Genomic DNA, 18,215 nt, shown 5'->3' with positions numbered 1-18,215 from the left:
CAGAAACCAAAGGAAACAAAATGTACCCTTTCATTTCTAGACAAGCCAGAATTTGGCTTTTTCTAAGTGAATGTTTTTTCTGCTTGCATCATCACTTCTTCCATTATAGGTTTTTGATTGACAGATGATTGCAGGAATATCTAAGAATATGACTGCTAACACACAGTTTTGTAATGGCAGGCTGCAATCAGAGCCTGAGCTCAGCTTGACTCATTGTTGTTTGTGAATGTGAGCCAGAGGCAGTGGAATCCTTATTTCAGAGGTCGAGATTTTGCGGCATCCTTCTGGCAACAATAGTGCATCAGAGGTTCACCTTCAAGACCATGCTGGCAAACATGTTGTGACATTTGTGGTAGACACTTGACAATGGAAAACCTTAGGATGAATTTTCAGCTCATAAATAAAACAAGAAGGGCTCATGCTTACATGATCATGGCTGTTGAACCTGGCCAGTTGTATAATGTTCCCACTTGCAATGACCTTCCTTAAGATGAGCAATCCATCATTATAGAGCAAGCACATAATTATGGTTACAGGCTTGTTTTGACAATATTTCCAACCTTATTGCAACCTGCTCCAGAATTTCTTTATATCAGCTGATCTCAGGCACCTCACAAGTGACTTCTTTTCCAAACAAAATAAGCAACTCCCTTCTCTCAAAAATATGAGTGGGCCAGTGCCATTTAGCAGAGTTACTAAAAATAGTTTTTAAACTAATTTTGTTGTTCAATAGAAGCAAGGTAGTGGTTGAAGTCTAATGTACAGAAGATTTCCACTTTCAGACATTTTGTGAATGGAGACAAATATGTGAAAAACATTAATACACTAATGCTGTCACTAAGAATTGTTCAGGGTACGCAATTCGCTATTTGTCTAATTAGGAAGCTGAACTTAATTAATGCTCAATTAAATTCAATATCTGCAGGATTACACATATTTGAAGTGCAATGTGAGAGAGGGTTGCCTTGTAGGAACAGAAGTAAGACCTTTAAATTGTTTTGAGAGGAAAATTCTCATTCCCCATAACACACAATATATAGTTCAATTCTGGAATGAAAAAAATGCATTTTAAAACTTGATAAAGACATGAATTTTTATGACATCATATGAATTCTTTATAATGACTTGCAGGACTTAAGACACATCTAAGTAGAAAAATAGCCCAAAGTAAATTTTTAGATGTTTATATATTTGCAAAATATTTTTCTCTAGTGTAAGTGACATGGAGAATTTGACAATGTGTTACAGTTTAAGGATCTTACTGTACCTGCTGAGAGTGAGTCAGTCCTGATTTTGGTACCCATGAATCCATTCCAGACTCACACAGCCATTCTAAATCCTACTGCTTAGATTAACAGTACTTATCTTCCATGTATTAGGATATATATTAGTTATACTCCTTTCTCATTAGTAATGTCTCGCTCTTTTTCATTACATGTACGTACATCTACGTACAAGAAATACATGTCCAGAAGATATGCATACTTTATATAAATACATACCTGTGTCTGTGCTTCTTTTCTTCTATCTGAAAATGTGTGGGTTTAGCAATTTTTTTTTTTTTTTACATTAGCTTTTAATATCAAATCCTGCAATACCAGAGCATTAAGGAAATCTGGAAGAGCAATGCTCAAAGATACACTTGAATACAGGCAAGGTAATTTAAAAGTCAGTGTGGTAGCCACTTTATATATATTGCTTTTTTATAGCAATCAGAAATGTATCTGTTTTATTTTTAGCTATTCCTGGTGTAATCTTACAGCTTTCATTCATAAACTTCTGGATTGTAACACTTCAAGTTATTTCCTTACTGTACAGTGGGCCCCCAAATTTATTTCCTGACATAAAATTCATGGTGTTTTCTTATTATTTTTTAATTAAGTAGCCTTAGCCGTCATCAAATTTTTGGACAACAGTCCAAGAAGTGTGAAATTCCAAATTTAAGCATCTCCGGGGTGGAACCAGGAACTCTTTCCCATAAGTAATGACTTTTTTCCTACTGGGGATCATTTTTTTTCAGCAGGAACTAAAGCCAACAGCTCTGTTTTGATCTTATTGTAGCTCATGACTTGTGATGTGGTTATACCAACTTGCCAAGCCATCATTTGACCTTCTGTCCTTTTGCAAGGCAAATTCTAGCTTTTATTGTTAACAAGATACTCTAAAGATGGCCTTGCAGGCTGCCTTTACAAAAGAGGGGGTTATCCATTTGACTGACTGAAGTTTCTGCTAATAAAATGTACTTACTTTTGGATCTATTTCCTGAGGAGTCTCACACAACTATTAAACCAATGTAAGTAATGCTGCTAGGAATTTTTGAGAATATAGCACACTCTTAAATATCACATAGTTTTGAATATAGCACACTCTTAAATATCACATAGTTTTGAATATTATTTTGTTCAAATAAGACAATATTTAATACTGGCCACCAGGATTTTCTTTGCTGTAGGTCTTTCAACTTGTCATTTTATCAGAAACAGTGACCTTGGAAATCAGAGTCCTAGAATGTATCTTTACCTTCACACAAGCAGAAATTTACTTATTAGCTACTCCTTTACGATATCCACTATTTAAAAAAACAACTCAATAGAATATATTTCTCATTATATGATGAGTAAGCCTATCACTGGTGCATGAATATGTGCCATTCAGATCATGTCATGTGGGAATATATGGACCTGTATAATAAACAATAAAAAAAGTATTTTAAGGGCATTCGTTTTAAAATCATCTAATTTAAAACTCAAGACATTTTAAGTCATTACAAATACATTTAAAACTAGAAAATAATCTTGTCTTCATCCAGCACCTCCTGAATTAGAGACATCCTTTCTATGTCATTACTGAAGCTTTTGCTAGTTTATTGTTTAAAATAAAAGAATACAATCATACAGAGGTTTCAGTTACTATATGGCTTCAGTCATGTCACCTGAGCTTATTGTTTTGGTTACCAAAACATAGTTTTTGCCCTGTACTTATCTCAGGAGAGCTTGATGAAGGTACTGTCTGTTCAGTTTTAAGAACATGTAGTTGCTTTATAATTTCACCTATGTGGCTGATTCTTGGTTGTTGTTGCTCTTTTAGAGTTGCATCTTTATGGCTCTTTATCAACTCTCTTGATGATTATTCTTTTGTCTGTGCTCTGAATGCTCCAGCACAGCTTTCCAAGTCCATTGAATTGTTATAAGGGGTTACCTGCTAAACACAGATAGCTCTTCTCTATGGCACGATCATATAAAGACTGTATAAAGAACTTCCAAATTTTTATTTCTTGGTCTTTCACTTCATCTCTGTTTTACTGTTGGCTACTACTATGCAAATGTTTTTATATGTACATGGTATAATGGATAAATTTATACTTCATTTTTAAAACTGGCAATTTCCCTGATTCACCTTACAGTGCAGCCCACAAGCCAGTGAACTAGCAGAGTGAAATGGGCAGTAATTCAAGGGGTTGGGACATATGAGAAAGGACAACATTGGAAACCTCTTAAACTGGTTTACCTGCAAGAACAAATGCTAGTGGATCTAAATCACAAGATTTAAAACTTTCCTTGTCAACCTGCAGGGCTAATGCTGTGATAAGAATAAAATAATTGTTTGTACTTATCTTGGCTTGAAAGTAAAGACATAAGGACAATCTTTACATTTTGTAGCTTATAAAATATTTTTCTTTTTCTTATTATTTCCATATAACAGTAAACAGTAAACTAGTTATTTGAAGACACCTAACAGACTTTCCAAAACTCTTCTTCAGAGCTTCTGTCTTCCTTTTGTAGCATGCAAAGTCCTCAAACTGGATCAAGCTACTGGAGAAGTTTTCAAAACATTCCTTTGCTAAGCTTCCAGGGCAAGCATGATGGACTTGTGTGAAAAAATTAGGACAGGTTTTGGATCCTGAGGCACCTAAACATTAATCTCCTCTGAACTGGAACCCACCCAGCTACTCTGCTCTTGCCATTTATGTCTTCTCTTTCATATATTTTTTATTCACTGTATCTTGACTTGAATTTCACCTAAGGCAAGAAGGATTGAATATGCAAGATTGGAATTTTGTTGGATCATTGAAGAAAAGAAGAGGAAAAGGATATGTCCCATGGAAAGTTACAATAAAATCAGTGAGTAAACATATTCTATGAATGCCACCTATTAATCAGGAGAAAGTGTGTGAATATTTTAAGGGACAGATGGGAAGGAATATGTGTGGAATAAGGAAACAGCGAGGCACTTGTAAAGTGATGTAACTGAGGTTCAGTGAACGCACCTGGCCAAAGCAGACGGCAGAGCAGTTTCTGTAACATGTGGCATTCTTCTGACTAGGACATTATCAGAAGCATGACATAACATAATGCAGTCCTGTGTAGGCCTGGGGAGGAAACAGGGACTTGCTCAGCCCTGGTACCATTGCACGTCGCCTCACAGTGTTCCATTACAAGAAAGAGTGGAAATTCATTAAAACACACGGTGGTCCAGAACGTGCACAGAAAGCAGTCACAGAAAGAGTTGCTTTTATTGGGAGTAAAACTTTGTGTGTAATATAATATTTCCCAGCTTCACTACCAAAAGGGCAAAAGGAATCTAAATGGAAAATGTAACTGCATTCAGTGTGCCACACTTGTGTGCACATGCGCACAGACCCTCGCTCATTATATACTCAGAAAAGGGGGGAAAAAGGTTAACACATGGGAAATATATAAAAAGCCTATTAGCAAGGGTCACTCAACATCTGTGGAAAAGTTGACAAATTCTGTAATAGCAGTTCTATTTTATTAAGATTTTTTTTTTTTTTTGAAAGCTGTTCCTTGGGTCTATTTAATAGTATAAAAAATCATTGCATTGGAGAGTATAAGTGTTTCAAAACAGGGACTTTAATAGAAGATAAAGAGTATAAAGTATACATCCTGGACATGCTCTTATTGGCTTCATCCATGGCAGCTTTGACTACACAGACATCCACTCTTCATACTGACTTGGGTAGTCTTTTATCTTCTCTAGTTCCTTTTACTCCTACATTGACAAAATTGGCTCAGGAGCAACAGGTTATGTGACAACGATCTTGGCAATCATGTCTCCATACTGTTCCAGAAGCTCCCTATAATTTTCCACTGCAGCATCATTTGCAGTATCTGGAGATCTCTGGTTGATCATCACAACCTGTTTTTACAGTTTTTCATCAAGTTGTGTTCGGCAGCTGTGTCATCCTACCAGTGATTTTCTGAGCCCTGAAATAGCCTGTTCATTTCTTTAATTAACAATGCTTTTATTGTGCTCAAATCACTTGAATGGAAAAGTTATGGTAGAATTCATGAAACTAAATACATATAAGGCAGTGGAAGAGACTGTTAATCAAGTTTTACAGTACATGCTTATTTAGTTTTGCCTTTTTGTTTTACAAGTTACTAGGACATATACTGACAATTAAAAATCTTACATAGATTGCTTGGCATCCATCTCCTTTCAATGCAAACCACATCCTCAAAGGCAAATAATTAATCTGAGCAGCAAACCACATAGCTTTAATGCAACTCTGCTATTGTTGGAAAGAAAATTTCACAATGAGCTGATTTACTGTCTCACAAAGTCCCAGAAGATTCCCAGGTATATGTGTACTTCATTGTTCATAGAATTTTCTTTAACAGATTTGACTGGTAATGGAGTTTTCTGTAGGTTCAGGGTTGCTTTTCAGTTCATGTTTGCAAATCTGCAGTCTAGCCCTTATTAGTAGATTTATGATAAGCTTTTGTCCTGCATGAATGCAATATCCAAGTGTGCACATATTTATATAGCAATGACTGTACTAGTTTAGCAGACATGCTTTACTTGTATTTTATCTTTTGTTCACCCATGTACCTCATAACATTCTACTTTCTACCAAAACTATGTTTAATGTTTCATTGAGATACCTTTATGGGTTGAAATCTTTGTTGCACAGGAGAGTTTCAGGCCAGTCATTAGTGAAAGCCCTGCCTTGGTGCCCGACATATTTCAAGTGCATTATCTATAGTGTTCTGCTGCTGAAAGTGATCCTAGCTCCTCATTGGTTCGTTTCTGTTTTGTTATCTTCTTGAGGAAAGGATAAAAATATTTTCTATTTGCTGGTGACAAAGACAGCAAAGAAGGGGGAGCAAAATAAAATAGTTTAATTTGTATCGATACAGAGTTATGGTGGTTTTTAATTAGCAGAGTACAGAAGCCTGAAGGCTCTACATTCAGTGTCCATTTTGGCAGATGGAAGAAAGGTAAAATTCATATCTTCTCTCATCAAAGTCAAGAGACTACTTACTTGTAAAACTCTTTGTTGTAACAACTACATCCAACCTGACTGCTTATATTAAGAGAGTGAAAAATAGTCTCTTCTGCAAAGAGAATATTTGGAATATTAATAGACCTGCTGGCTGCCTTTACAAATAAAGCAAACAACTTTTCTCTGCTAAGAAAAGTAATACTGTGACCATCACAAATTATAGAATGAACTGTAGATTCATATGTCAAAATTGTCTTTATTCAACATGAAATCTTTGTAACCCAGTTTAGAATAGTTGTTTCCCAGCCACTGAGATCATTATTTCACAGACTCTGTTTTTTTAAATACTCTAATCTAGAAAAGAACTTGACCTTATGAAGCATCATGTTGTTTTGAGACAATGGATGAAATAATAATAGCAGTGAAGTCAAGAACTAATATTTTCTTATGCTAAAGGTGTTGGACTCTGCCTTCTGTTGGTGGGCTGTTTGTCAAGAACACTTTAAGGAACTAATACCAAAAATCCTCTTTGCCATCCTAAATATGTTTCCCGAATTGCTGATAGGTTTTTTACTTTCTGCCGAGATTCAGTTGTCAAGCCATAAGGCATATTAAAAATCAAATCCACAATTAATCAGCAAAGGGTAGGCTCATTCCCTGTCCCCACCCCCTATCAGTGTAATTTTATTGATAAATTCATTCTTTAATTTCTTTTTTGTATTTATTTGACATCACTTCACTTTCCTGACTTCAAACACAGAGGGGTAGAGGGGTTTTCATCATTATTTCTCAGAGCTGAGCACAGGAAATTGGGGATCAACTTCCTGTGCTCATCTCTGATCATTTTATCAATGCAGTGTCTGTGTTACTATGGAACTGGGGGAGGAAGAAATGCCATGATTTCTAAAACTGAAGTCTTAGACAAGCAGCTGAGACAAGAGGGGTGGGTCTGAAGTTTTCTATAAGACTCCAAGTTACAAACTACTACAGCTGTGCCTCTAGAGACCAATTAACTCCCACTGAAATCTGTGAAGGATTCTTGACAGTGAATTTGCTGGGCATAAATTCATCATATTCTTTGGTAATATTGCCCATACTAATCAATTATTCAATTAAGCTATAAGACTGACATAAAATGAGATTATATTAACTGTTGTGAATTTGTTTCTGAATCAGAAGACAAAGTGTAGGTATCTGATAGCATCTCATAACACCATCTTACCCATGACAATAACATTCTCTACAGTACTGCTTTGTTTTAGGATCACATAACCCATCTTCAAAATTATATTTAGATAGCTGAGAATGTAACTATGGAAAAAGATACCTCCATTATTTTAATGACTTGGAGTATATTTCTGTAGTTTTTACTCTCTTAATTGCTTCAGTCTTATCTCACCACACTTTGTTTAGGTTTTTTAGTCTAAACTAAAATTAATTATCTAGTCCCTCACATCCAAAAACAAAGAAAGACAAGAAAATCCAAGGGCATAAAATAGGTATTTGATATCAGAGAGGAAAGTTTTCTGGAAATAGATATCCTTCTCTGGTAATGACTCTGGAGGATTTGATCACTCCCTTCAACTAGACAGTCAACTTCTACATCAGTGAAATTAGAAGACATGAAACTAAACCTTAGTGTATATGAGAAGACATAATTCAGACTTGAGTTTACCCATTTCCTGCTTCAAGTGATTTATATTACCCACCTAATGCCCCTTCAGCTGTGTTTGAGGAGAGTAATATATTTGCCTAAAGAGGCAAGCAGGAACATTCCAAAATAATACTGAATTCCTGAATAGGACTTTGCATAAAGTCCATATTTCCTATTGAATAATCCTATATTTCTATATTAATTTTATCTTTAATGAGTTCTATTTCAATACATTTGTTCTTATAAGACATTTATACTATATTATGAACCCATTTCTCACCTTAGAAATTTTGCAAAATATGTTTGTAGATTCTTTTGTTATTTCTTGAGGGATGAAATGAAGCAAGAGGAATTTAATTTTTCTTTTGGGTCATACTTCATCACTGGGATAAAAGTAGGTATGGCGAGTGAATATATGATATCTTTTCAGTTCTTATAAACCATTTTTGTCAGATTCCTCTGCACATGCAAGAAAGAAATTTAAAAAATCCTTTCATATTTAAATTCACTGGAGGTCAATTTTTAGCTAACCACTTAATACATAAAAAATAGATATTCTGATACAGTCATCTGATACACCATCCTTTACATTGTATTACTTCTATTTTTTTCTTCACCTTCGACACTCCAAATATTAAGGTCAATTTACACATATTATTCATTCCTCTTCATATATTCCTCAGTATTTTCTGTCACATATTTTAGGCTAAGACTTTTCAAAGCACTCTCTTCTTCAACCCTGAATATTGCCCTCCAGCATATAATTTCTAATAATCTTTCCTTTGCTTGTTTTCTACAGATAAACTTGTTAACGTTTCATTCTTTGGACTCATGGTTCTAAGCATCATTCCTCAGAGATTTTTTTTAGAAAGTTTTGAGTATTGCACATATGTTTAAATTATTAAATGGCCAAATAATACTAAGGTTTCAAAGTCAAAGGATAAATTTTGGTCAGGAAATATGGAGAATTTTTCTACTCTTCTCTGCAGAAAAGTTCTCTGCATAGATAACATCACCTCAGATAAGGGCACTCTGTCTACACACTTCTCCAAAGCTGCACACTTATTGATCACCAAAGTCAACCTAAATGAATTGAACTGAGGTGTAGGGTGAAAACACAGGCAAGAGTATCATTATGCCTGGTCACAAAAAGATTTTCACAGGAGGAGAAATGTTAGAATAAAGCATCCTCCTCCTTTGAAGTTTGTTACTTCAAAGAATTTATATTTAAAACTGAGGTCTCTGTTCATATTTCTCTTCATGTAGGTGTAAGCTTGAATAGATTCAAGTTTCACACTTAGCTACCAGGCTCCTGAAAGCACAGTTGACCAGCCATTCTTCCTACAGGAAGGATTCCCCTATAGAATTCAGAATTTACATCATGCCCTATAAGAACTGTGCCCGAGTAGTTTAATTTTTAAGGTCCTTCTCTGGTAGGCAGTGTCTTGGGCCCTGGTACTTTCTGTCAACATTATGTATTTTGGGCACAAATTTTTACACAAACCAGCACCATTTTTCTTGTGACCACTCAGAAAAAACTGTCTTTTCTCAGAAAATGTGTGAGAAATGTAATGCTAAGCTCTGGCTTCTTGATTCCACTATGGGAATTGCCTAAAGTTACCAGCAACAGTCTCTACTGTGTTATACCAAAGCCTTTCAATGAAATCTTAACTTAAATTAGGCATTAGCTGCCTCACTGAAATCATCTCAGCTAGATGGTAAATTATTAATTTATTGAATTTTTAGTAAGTGTTTTGATGTAGGAAAGGGCTAGATCACACTCTGCTGTGGGAGTTTATACATAGTGCCTTATCCAAAGGGAATGAGTACACTTGTACCTCAACAATGCAAGGTTGGATCAAGAGAAGGGGCAACAGAGCCTCCTTTCTCCCCTTTTGAGCTCTGTCATTCAGATATGGGATGAACTGGCAGGGGGAGGTTGCCCCCAACAAAGGGACACTGACTCCTGTCCTCCCCAACACGCCCGGCGGCTGCCAGAGCCCTGAGTATTCCGAGGATGGATTAGATCGGCTTCCCCTTGCGCAGGCTGGGCCGTCACTGCTAGGCTCTGCCTTAACACTTTGGCTCTGGACAGAAACTTCAGTGCAGAGAGGTCAGAACTAAGCCAATTTGAACTTGAAACCAAATATTTAAATCCTGAGGGGCTTCAGGGTTGGGAAGGGGGGGGAAATGGGGAGAAATGACTGCTGTTGTATAAATATATGAAAACCCGTAAAAATATTTACAAGACACAGCTAATCTCAAGATAACATTCTTTTGGCCATTGTAAAACTGAGTCATCAATATAATGGAGTATATTTTTGGTTACTTTATTTTAACTTTCTTTTTTACAGTTAATATTTACCAAGTCTCTGGGGACTAAAATTACCTCACCCTTTTGCTTCAGGTCTACAGCTGCAGTCTCTTGCCTCACCATAGAAACGCCTGGAATGCAGTGTTGTGTTTCCTTTTCTGTTGGAAAAATAAGGGAAGCTGAAGTAGCAACTACCACCAAGACAGATAAATGCTTTTATAAGTTACTAATTAATAACTTAAAGCCACATTACTGAGTGGAACATAGATGACTTTCAGGTACTTTAATACCCCAAAAGGCAGTAAGTACCTGGTATATCTTACTTGTCCCCAGAATATAAATACATCTGAGTGTACCAGATCAACAGCAGCTAAAATTAACTTTTCATCATTAGTCTGGAGAAGAACTGTTTGGCTTTTCAAAGCAGCCAGTGATTATAAGGAGATTTAATTTGAAAGTTCAACATACAAATTTTAAAGCATTTGAATTTCAGCTAGTTAAGTTGAGCCCCCAGACACTAAGGCATGGAAAATCTACAGTTCTTTTAGAAATCTTGGCCCCTTTTATTTCAAGAATTCTTAAGCAGAGTGAAAGCTGCATTTCTCTGAGCCAAGAACTATATCTTTTGAGCCACGCCAAGAAATGAGGTAGAAAAAGATGAAAAAACTTGTAGTCCCAGAGTTGATAGGACTTGGCTTTGAAATGGCTTCTGTGATCCTTCCCATTACAGTGCCATATGACTGGAAGGAACTACAAATACTGATATCTTTCCATAGTGCACAATGACATCTTTTTGTTGCTTCTGTTACTATACATGAAAATCGCAGCAACCAAAATGTCGTATTTTGTATTTCTTGGATAAAGATTATTTTTATACTTTTCATTTGAATGCAGAAGTGTTACTGATTGCTATTTGCCTTTTGGCAACATTGCTATAACTTAAGCCTGACAAAGTATTACTCAGCTATGAAGACAAGACTTGGACACACAGTGAGTGTTGATATCAGACCATAGTACCATGGAAAATTAGTTTCCTAGGAACATAAAACACTGCTCATTATTTACCTAGTCTCAGAGTTTAATATAGGGAAATGACATATATTACTGTATTAGATAATCTGTAACTATTATAATAGACTATTCTTATAAGGGTTGCTTGAAGCAAAAAAATGGGAAAAATTGTATTTTCTATCTATGACATTATTTCACCCTAGTTAGAATTGGACCTATGCTTCTCTCCTGAGCATACAATCTACAGACGTGAAACCTATAGAGTCACAGTTAAATTGAAGAAGCACTGCATTAGAAATGTAGAATTTACCTTAGTTATAGCAGGGTCAACACCTTCAGCATGTAATGCGCAGAAAAATCTCATGCAACTAAAGGTCTCCTGCTGCTCCCCTTACCTGTCAGATCAATATCACTGTCAACAAACAAAGAACATCTGCTATTCTTGTAATTCTGCTTTGGAACCATTGTGAATTTCTAAGCCAGTATATAAAGATAAACTGCAGTTGAAGGCAGACTGGGCTTGCAATTGCAGGGGTTCAAGAGCTGATTCACATTCTTGTCTCAAAAGCAGCAACATCTGTCTGGATGGAGCAAGACAGACAGCTGTGGGCAGAAAATAATTCTAAATTTAATCTACTACATCATACTTGTTAGAGTATTTTTTTTAATTTATTCATTTTTTTTCCAGACAGAGTCTGGCTTTGGCTTTGATTTTGATTCATCTTAATCAAAGTCAACTCCAGTAATACAAATTACTCTTTATTATAGTGATGGTAGCTATGAACTAGTGAAGAAATGCATGATGATGGCTTTTTATGAAAACTCTGCACCTTAGAAGCCTTCAAGGTCAGGTTGGATGGGGCTCCGAGAAACCTGATGTAGTTGAAGATGTCCCTGCTCCTTGCAGGGAATTCAGACTAGATGACCTTTAAATGTCCCTTTCAACCCAAACTCTTCCATGATTCCATGAGTACTGGAAGAGCTCTTTTCCATATTTCTAAGCCACAGTTGTCAATAGGACCATGCTATTAATCTTCTTTATTTTCATCCACTGTAAAAGACAGTACAGGACAGTGGCTTTGTGGGACAACAGACTGGATCTCAACTTTTCATTGACATAAGGAATTGTAAGGAGTTTCTCCAGTTTCTACTTAACATGTTATATTTTTATTCAATTGGCTGTGACAGGTAGAAGAGGAAGGAAGAACCAGGATCTCCTATATAACATCAGTATGGTAACTTTAGTTTGCAAAGCAAATCAGAATAATTAATAATAAGGAGGGATCATTTAAAGTTAATAATTTAATGGTAAAAAATGTCTCATTACTTAAAGATAATAGTTAAAATGTAGGATCAACAAAGTAGAAGAGAATTTATTGTCCCTACTATTCAAAACTTCGAATGTCTACAAACACATGTCAACAAATAGGTGAAGCAAGCACTTATATCAGCTTCTAATTCAGCTGGATCAGATCACTGTTTGCAGCCTGCAATAAACATCTCACATTGAGCTTTACTACCTCTGAAGCCGACAGTGCTGCCAGCTACTCCGTAACTCACATCACTTGCCGTGGCTCGCTTGCCAAAATTGTTGAAGCATTTATTTTGTAGCCTACCATATTTTAGCCTGGGGGAGGGCATAAAGAAATCACACCATATGAAATAATATGCCTTCTTTTTACACAGTCCTGGGCATTCTTATTTTGGACATAAAGCACATGATATTGTTTCAACTGGAGCTGAAAGAAAAAAACCAAACCAAAACCAAACTAGAGTATTCTGATTTGAATTCAAGCAGAACCTAATTTATACTTGATGCACATATCTATAAATCGATATCTGCTGACTGAAGCTTTATCTCATATTATTATTCACCAGTTAATCGTGATTTTCCAAATTCCATACAATCATTCATTCCCATCACACCTCTCTGTGGTGCTTATGTATAATTATTTGAGGTATAACACATGTCAGGTATCAGAAGAATTGATCCAAATAATTCAGAGGAAATGGAAAAGCCAAACACTGGAAAAATATGGAGCTGAGTAAAGCCACCATATTGCTCAAGACTTGCACTGGATTGAATTCTCATCACCAAACACCAAATAAATTCTCATCACCAAACACAAAATAAAAACATTACCTACTTCCAAACGCATGTCTTGCTTTTTGGAAAACTCAGCACTAACTACTCTTAGCCAAACTCACAGATTAGATCCTTAGTCACAAAATGGGTTCTTACATATTTTTAGTTTTACTGATGGTTCTACAGCACCTTCCTTGTGCAAACCTTTCTTTTTTACTGACTTGTTTAGATCACAAAAATGCACTGCTGGAGTAGTTCTGGGATGCAGAAAGAGTAACCCTATTTCTCTTTCTGATCTACATTACATTGCATCCTTATCTTTATCCCTTGTGTCTCAGAATTATGATAGAGGCTTTGGTTACACGACCATTTAGCACTGAGTAATAGGTAATATTTATCTTACAGATATGAGTTAATTAGACCAGGAGCACAGACACATTTCCTACACTGGTTTTGTAAGTTATCAGATTGTACAGGTAAATTGACATCCAGGAATTTCCCCATCAGAAAGTCTTATCTTAATTCATTTTCACAGGGGAGCCAAGATAAGGGTGATTTGGGAAGAAAGATATAACACTGTTGAGAGGAGATCAAGGAAGGGGACTAAGATTAAAGAACTCATATCTCTAAATTTCTTGACCTCTTCTGGTTTAGACATCATTCTAAATATTTCATACTTGTGGTGTTTGGGGCTCAGCATGCTCCTTTATGCCTTCTCTTCAATAAAATAATATAAATAAAAAAAATAGACTAGAGAAAGAAAAGAGAAAATATGTGCAAGGTAGAGAAAGACAAGTTGACTTAATGAAGTAACAAGACCAGAACAGATGGGACCCTACCCATGGCAGGGAGATGGACTAAGGTGATACATAAGGTCCTTTGCAAACCATTCAAGGATTCTATTCTATTATGTAGAAAGGTGATAACTTTCTCCAGATCCATCTCTAATAGTTTTATGAGTTTCTTATATAATTTGCAGTCCTTTTTTCTTGTAATTTTCTCACTTTCCAGAATTATTCACTACATATATCAATAGATCTATAATAAGGATAAAGGAATAAATGTAAATCCTACAGGGCCAGATGCCCAAGATGCAACTGATTTCAATGTGTACTGAATTTAATTAACATGACACTAAACATGATATCTTTTAAATGTGCAAGTTTCATACCTTTACCTGGCTACCATTAAAAAAGGTATATCAAACGCATAGAAATGTGGAAAACTACATTATTATTAGCCCCATAGGGTTAAGTATAGTGGTCTGTAGAAAATACAGGACCATGCTAGTTGGGCTTTTCCCTGGGAATGGAAAACAGGTGCTCTGCAGGTTACACCTGCAACCTGTAACTTCACCTCTGCCCATACTCTTCAGCACAATTTCAGGCAAGTTGCTTCAAAAAGATGACACAGTAATTGAACATCAAATCCAGATTTATTCTTAACATTCAGACCACTCCTGTTATGCCTGCAACCACCAAACAGGAGATCCTCACTCCTTATGTGGTTCCTGGTCACTTGAGAGTGAGGGGCATTGCAAAATAACAGCCAGTAAGCAGGTTTGGGGCACTTCAAATTCTGTTCCCCTCCTGAATTTTTTGATTAGAAGTTTTCGCAAATTTACCACATATTACAGGTAATATGCCTATAATTTAATGTATTTACCATCTTGTGGAAGATGAGGATTACAATCTGAAATGCTTTGATTTAGAACAAGGAAACCTTATTTAATGTTCCTGCCAAATTTCAAGCATTAGACTTTATAAAGTTTCACATTTTATAGGGAAGTAAAAAGCACATAGCCCTTTTAGTCTTGCTAAAGTTTGTAAGAGCATCTCAATACCATGATACAGCTGTGCCCTGGCAGCAAAAAGGGACTCAATAGTCCTTGTGGAGCCTTTCCAACTCAGGATATCCTATGATTCTACAAAGTGAATAAGGATAAACTTATAGTTCTTTAATTATCATGTTCTACAGTCCAAAGTTTTAGCCTCATGCCTCAAAAATAGAAGTCTAAAAAGTGTTGAACATAGATTAAAATAACAGAGAAAGCAATAAGGCTTGTTTTGCTTGTAACACAGCAAAACATCCTTCCTTAAGAGAAGTAGAAAAGGGTTAAAAGTTTTCTTGATACAAAGGAATTTGAGTGTAACAAATTATATCAGTAGAGAATAAGGTCCTGTTAAAGAAAAACAGATAGAATCTGATATGGAGAAAAACACTATACTTATGTACAGCAGAATGTCCAAGAAAAAGCTTTTACAGAGAAGGCAATAAAAATCAATTTGATGCAATGAGCAGGAAACACTGGGTAGCAGCAAGTTGATTAAGTATATGTAAATTGGAAGACCTTTCCTTGGGTATTCAATCACATACAGAGTACTGGGGAAAGTCCAGAACAAGAGATATTCATGTTAATTGCCAGGAAGGGGGGAATTGTGCCCCTTTCTGGAAGGCATGTTGTCAAAGTGTGCCAGAACTACTAGAAAAAGTAATAAAAGAGAGAAAAATAAAGAAGGATGGGAAACAAAACTGCAAATAAATGCATTGTAGAACATTTTACAGTTTAGTGATAATAACTGAAGAATGATACAGGTGTGACAGGCTTAACAAACCATTTATAAACAGAGAACAAATAGGGGCACTCTGGAAAGTTCATGTGGATGAGAAATGACATAAGCTAAACTATATCTACACTGTTATTTGATTCAAATTAAACAATCCACTTGAATGAAATGTGAACTTAAGCTAGCTTTCCTGAAAGATGTTATGGAGGAAAGAACTAACATCAATACACCAGAGAAGAACAGCACTAGCATAGCAAAAGGTACTGAGTCAGTTGGTTTTTGGGCAAAACTTCCTATTACAAAAAATCAGTGTTGAAATACTGAAAACCAGGTAGTTTGTAGACGTCAGTTCTGGAAATTACAGGCTTAATGGGGAATACATGTATTTATTTTTCTCCTCTCAGAGCAAGTGGGATCTCCCTGTATACCTTTTGCTGTCTGTGAAGTGCAAGTACACAGCATCTTGCAGGCAGACAGAGCCATCAGGAAGCACACAGCTGCCACAGAGATGCTGAAAGAGTAGCTCCTATCCACAGGGCACAGGGTGTCTGATTTCCATGCTGTGCACTCCAGCTCTGTGCTTTGCAGTCAAAAGGAGATGATCTAGTACATGTCAGTACACATCTATTTATTTCGTGTCCTCTGCAGTGCTAATCACCAAGGGGCACATTTATCACTCACACTTTCTGCCAGTCTATGCAGCATACAAATTCTTTACTACTGTCTGCACTAAGGCATAACCCAGATTTCTTGATAAAATCAGCTAAACATTGATATTGTCTCTTGAGTCCTAAAATGTGTATTAGCTTTTATAAAGGCCCTATGCTTGAAAATACATGAGAAAGGGAGAATTTCATTCTGGTCATTTCATTTCTGGTCAAGGAAAAAATCTTGAATGTCATACATCAATTACTTGAGAAGAGTCCAGTCTACAGAGGCAAAAGAAAAATATCACCAAAATACATTTTGATGTTATCAAATTTTTGAGAGGCTGATATGGAAAACAATAACAAGCTTATCATCTTCAGAAAAGAAAAATAATCCATACTGAGACAAAAAATACTTAAAAATTTGCGAATTTTACTAACAATCTCTAATTTATACTGCAAAAAATGAGTCTTAAACTACTTCTCTTTCTTTAGAGAAAATATTTTTAACTTTGTTAACATGAAAGTGTACTTAGCTAGGAAAATATGTGGTGGATCCAGGTGCTCATTTCCATTTAGGCTATTGACATTTTTATTGATCCTTTAGAATAGGCCAGTTTTGCAGACTTCACCTCTCAATTATATCAGGAAGAAGAAAAGAGTTGTTAGCTGTGAAATAGGCAAAGCTGGAACTTCATCCTTAACACTTTCCTGTCATTTTCCTCAGACTCATAACCAGTAAGTTCACATGTAGAATCTTCTAAAGAATAATAATGATTATAGATGAATGGACTTAAATTTTTGCATTACTTGTTGTAGTGAAGTGATGGCTGAATATCTGGGAGATTGTTACTTTAACTCGTTTTACAAAAATGTTTGTACATGGAAAAATGTGCCTGCATAATTTATTCTTTTCTTTTTGAAAGTGTACCACACAAAATATTTCAGTCATATATTTCAGAGAGTTGCAATTGCTCTTAATCCATTCAATTTGTCAAAAATGTAGTGCAGTCTATGTAAAGATGTAACATTATCAATCAGTACATTCTTACCCCAAATATCTGCTCTAGTATGTAGTTTACCTGAAGTTATAGTCATCATTGATACTTTTTTTTTTCCCTTCTGGTAAAGAATTGAATAAAAAATAAAAAGAAGAAAGGAAACAGTGTCTATCCATCAGTATTAAAAAAAAAAAAACTTCCATGTAAGAATTGAGAGATGGTGAATTATCATTTTGGCCTGGAGGCAGATCTAGCAGAAATAGCAAAATGAGAAGCTGGATCATTAGTTCTTGGGTTGCTCTTCCAATGTGATAATATTTTTATTAATTAATTTGGTGTTTTCATTTCAATAAAAATAATTAAATGTGGAGTAAGTGGAAAGAAACAAAGAAAGAAAGAAAGAAAGAAAAAAAGAAAGAAAGAAAGAAAGAAAGAATAAAGAAAGAAGAAAAGCGTTTGTGAGACAGAATAATGAAGGACATAATAAATATAATAAATTTGTATATTATTACATCCATAAATAATAATAATAAAATAGTAATAAAATACATATATTATTATATCTATAATAAAATAAATGTATTTATTAAAGCATTAGATGTATTTATTAAAACACTAAAGCAAAATTTAATGTACCAGAAATGTGTATGGGATGACAGAATTCCTGTCTTCAGTTAACACACTGTCT

General features: G+C 35.4%; 1 long non-coding RNA gene across 8 annotated transcripts in view; it reads right to left on the bottom strand.

Annotated features, from left to right (window-relative positions):
* Positions 1–18,215, bottom strand: part of LOC146768168 (uncharacterized) — a 117,720-nt gene that overhangs the window by 62,781 nt on the left and 36,724 nt on the right. The window lies entirely within an intron of this gene.

Source organism: Lonchura striata, chromosome 2 (genome assembly GCF_050655825.1).
Source record: "Lonchura striata isolate lonStrDom1 chromosome 2, ASM5065582v1, whole genome shotgun sequence".
NCBI classification, from domain to species: domain Eukaryota; kingdom Metazoa; phylum Chordata; class Aves; order Passeriformes; family Estrildidae; genus Lonchura; species Lonchura striata.
Note: the sequence above shows the minus strand (reverse complement) of the source record. Positions and strands in the feature narration are given on the sequence as shown.